We start from the raw sequence: 4,515 nt of genomic DNA on the forward strand, positions 1-4,515 counted from the left end.
TCTGGCCAGAAGTTTATCAATCTTACTAATTCTTTCAAAGAACCAGCATCTAGTTTTGTTGATCTGTTCTACTATTTTTCTGGTCTCTAATTCATTGATTTCTGCCCTAATCTTTATTTTTTCTCTTCCCCTGCTCAGAATAGACTTTATTTGCTGTTCTTTCTCCAGCTCCTTTAGGTGTACGGTTCACTTGTGCATTTGGGATTTTTCTAATTTTTTGAGAGAGGCTTGGATGTCTATGCATTTCCCTCTTAGGACTGCCTTTCCAATATCCTATAGGTTTTGAACTGATGTGTTTTCATTTTCATAGTTTCAAAAATTCTTTAAGTTCTTTTTTTAATTACCTGATTGATCCATTCATTCTTTAGCAAGGTGGTCTTTAACTTTCAAGTGTTTGAATTGCTTCCAAATTTCTTCTTGTGGTTGAGTTCCAGTTTCAAAGAATTGTGGTCTGAAAATATGCAGGTAATCTCAGTCTTTTGGAATCATTTGAGACCTGATTTGTGTCCCAATATATGGTCTATTCTGGAGAATTCCATGTGCACTCAAGAAGAATGAGTATTCTGTTGTTTTAGGATGGAATGTTCTGTATATATCTCCAAAGTCCATGTTGTCCAATGTGTCCTTCAAAGCTCTTGTTTTTTTGTTGAACATCTGCTAGAAGATGATCTGTCCATGGTTGTGGGTGAAGTGTTGAGGTCTCCTACTATTAATGCAGTATTATCAACATGTTTATTTTGGTTATTAATTGGTTTATATAATTGTCTACTCCCATATTTGGAGCATACATATTTATAATCATTAGATCTTCTTGTTGGATAGATTATTTAAATATGATATAGTGTCCCTCTACATCTCTTACTATGATCTTTGGTTTAAAATCTAATTTTCTTATATGAGATTGCTACCTCAGCTTTCTTTTGTGGTCCATTGTCATGGTAAATGTTTCTGCATCCTCTCCTTTTCAATTTGGAGGTGTTTTTAGATTCGAAATGAGTCTTTTGTAGACAGCATATGGATGGGTCCTGCTTTTTTTATCCAATCTGAAAACCTGTGTCTTTTCATAGGAGCATTCAGCCTATTTACATTTATAGTAAGTATTGAAAGATGTTAATTTAGTGCCAATGTATTCCTTGTAAAGTCCCTGTTTCTGTAGATGTTCTCTGTTTCTTTCTGGTCTATGTGTCTCTTGTGGTCTTTTTTCACTTACGGAATCCCCTCTTAATATTTATTTCAGGGCTGGCTTGGTGTTCACATATTCCTTTAGTTTCTGTCTGTCCTGGAAGCTTTTTATCTCTCCATCTGTTCTGATTGACCACCTTGCTAGATAAAGTATTCTTGGTTGCATGTTCTTCTCATTTAGTACCCTGAATATGTCTTGCCTTTCTGGCTGGACAGGTTTTGTGGACAGGTCTGATGTTAATCTGATGTTCCTCCCTCATATGTAAGGAAACTCCTCTCCCTAGCTACTCTCAGGATTGTTTCTTTGGCTGTAAAATTTGCAAGCTTCACTATTATATGTCAGGGTTTTGACCTTCTTTTTTTTGGGGGGGGTCCTCTCTGCCTCTTGGACACAAATGCTTGTCTTCTTCTCCAGATCAGGGAAATTCTCAGCTATGATTTGTTCAAATATATCTTCTAGTCTTCTCTCTCTCTCTACACCCCCTCAGGGATTCCAATAATTCTGACAATGGAACATTTCATGGCATCATTAATCTCCCCTAACCTTTTTAAATGTACTACTAGCTGCCTATTTCTGTTTTCCTCAACTTCCTCCCTTTCCATCAGTTTATCTTCTAGATCGACTCTTCTATCTTCTGCCTCATTTAACCTGGCTCTTAGAGTATCCAGTTTAGACTGTATTTCATTCATAACCTTTTTAAGTTCAGCCTGATTATATCTCATTTCTGCCCTTAGAGATTCTATATTTTTCAAGCCTAGCTATTGACTTCATGACTGTTATCCTGAATTCTATCTCTGATGGGTTGCTTATATCCATATCCATTAGTTCTGTGGCAGAGGACATTGTCTCTGGTTCTTTTCTTTGTTGGGAGTTCCTCCTCATAGCCATTCTGTCAAGGGATGGTTGAGCGAATGAGCAGAGTCCACAATATCAACCATGACCCAAGCAAGAAGCACCCTAGCAAAATCCGGAGTGGTCGGAAGCCACCACTAAAAAACAAAACCAAAATAAAATACAAGAATAAAATTGAAAATTAAAAAAAAAAAGAAAAGAAAAAAGGGGGAGGGGAGAGGGGCTATAATCTCTTAGTGTGGATAAAGCAGAGTGTTCTGGTTGTTCCTGGGTATATTTTGCTCTGTGTTGTAGAAGACACTATATCCTAAAATTGCAATGAAAATAAAACATATATATATATGTTTTATATATATACATATATAAAGATAAAATTGAATAGATTGGAAAATGACTAAAATTAAGCACATATCTATAAAAATATTGGTGTGAAAAATACAAGTTAAAAAGCAACTGTGAAATATAAGTTAATATAATAAACATCTAGTTGAAATGAGCAAAGGTAAAAAGAAAAAAAAAATGAGAAAAAGGGGGAAAAAAAGAGAATCTTACCTGAAAAATAAGTCGTGAAGCAACACCTAGAGCTCAATATAGTATTTTCCCCTGGCATTGGGATTTTACAGTCTTATGGGATCCATATGGTTTTTGTCCACCATTTTTGCAGACTGTTTTCTGGAGGAGGTGCCTGTTTTCTGGGGGAGGGGCTGTTTCTCCTGTAACCCTGCCTAGGTGGAGTAGCCCCACCCCCTGTCAGGGGGATGGGCTCAGTGGAAACTTGTCCTCTGTGTTGCTTTTGTTCCCTGGCATCTTTTTGCACCTCTTCAGAGGATCAGAGCAAGAATAGCCACACCCAAACCTCTGGCCCAGAGCAGAAAATTTGCAGACTTCCTTCTTTAATAAACCCTCCAAGACAAACAGTCTCCACTTCTGTATGTGCCAAAAAGGCAGCCTCCTGCAGTGTATGCCCACTGCAACTCTCTTGGAGGTAGTCCCAGGGACCCAGGAGAGCCACTGACCTTTGTGATTCCATGGGGGGCCGATGGATCGTGCATGCACCCCAAGCTCCTGGATCATGTCTGGGTGCCACTCTAATGTTCTTTCTGGGTCTCTACTGCCATGCAGGTTTTTGCACGGTCAGGCACAGGTTCCAGACTTTTTCAGGCTGCTGAGGAAAAGAGTGATTTTTGACTGTCCCAGCTAGTGGTTTATGGTGATCTGAGCTGAGAGTCCATTCCTGGGCTCACTGACCCTAACCTGCTTCCTGGCTCCACTGCTCAGGCATTCCTCCTACCCTGAGACCACAATGGCATTCATAGAATTCTGCCTTTTCATTTCCTGAGCGCCTTTCAGAGAGGGATGTCTGTCACTAGAGCAGATTTCTAAGGGTTCTGATTTTGTGCTCCGGTGTTTTATCACTTTCCAGGAGCAAGCTTAAGGTGGCTTCCTTCCCCCCTTCCATTTATCTTTTGATATTTTCCCAAAGATTCATGACTCCACACATCCTACCGTGCAACAGGCAGTGCTTGTCTGCTTGTAGAGATTCAGATATATATTCTGACATCTCAGGCTGAATTTGTGGGTGTTCAAAATGATTTGATAGATATCCAGATAAATTTAGGGGTTTCAACGGGTCCCCTACCCCTCTGCCATCTTGCCTCCATTGTATCATTGTTTTCTACTCTAATCTTTATTATTTCCTTTATTCTTCTAGCTTTAGATTTCATTTCTTGTTCTTTTCCTAGCACCATTAGGTGTAAGATTAGTTTACTTATTCAGATTTTTCCTGTTTCTTTAGGTAAGCCTATATTGCTATATACTTTCCTCTTAGGGCTGCTTTTGCTGAATCACAAAGATTTTAGATCATTCTGTCTTCATTTTCATTTGTTTCCATGTATTTTTTTTTTAAATTTCTTCCTTGATTTCCTGGTTGACCCATTCCTTGTTTAGTAGCATGTTGTTTAACTTCCATTTATTTGTGGTGTTTCCAAAATTTTTTTTGTAGTCGACTGCTAGATTCATAGTGTTTTGGTCAGAATAGATGCATAGTATGATTTTAATCTTTTCATTCTTGTTGAGACTTTTTTTTTAATGTTGTTAGCCACCATATAATATATCACTAGTTTTTGATGTAGTGTTCAATTATTCATTAGTTGTGTATAATACCCAGTGCTCATCACAACATGAGGCCTAATTCATGACCTAATATGTGATCTATTCTGAAGAATGTGCCATGTGTAATTAAAAAGAATGGGTATTGTATTGTTTTAGAATGGAATGCTTGAATATATCTGTTCAGTCCATCTGATCTAATATGTCATCCAAAGTCATTGTTTTCTTCTTGATTTTCTGTTTAGATCATCTGTCCATTGAAATAATAGGGTATTAAAATCCCTACTATTATTATATTATTATCAAATAGTTCCTTTATGTTTGCTTTTAATTGTTCATAAAGTTGAGTGTTCCCGTGTTGATTGCATAAA

The 4,515-nt window shown here is 37.6% G+C and overlaps 1 long non-coding RNA gene across 1 annotated transcript in view; it reads right to left on the reverse strand.

The window, feature by feature from the left end:
• LOC118026636 overlaps window positions 1-4,310 on the reverse strand; it is a 37,089-nt gene extending 32,779 nt beyond the window's left edge. The window contains exon 1 of the long non-coding RNA XR_004683636.1: window positions 3,052-4,310. This is a non-coding gene — a long non-coding RNA (uncharacterized LOC118026636). The remainder of the gene's footprint in view (window positions 1-3,051) is intronic.
• Window positions 4,311-4,515: the final 205 nt, after the last annotated feature.

Source organism: Mirounga leonina, unplaced genomic scaffold (genome assembly GCF_011800145.1).
Source record: "Mirounga leonina isolate KUSES-001 unplaced genomic scaffold, KU_Mleo_1.0 Mir_263, whole genome shotgun sequence".
NCBI classification, from domain to species: domain Eukaryota; kingdom Metazoa; phylum Chordata; class Mammalia; order Carnivora; family Phocidae; genus Mirounga; species Mirounga leonina.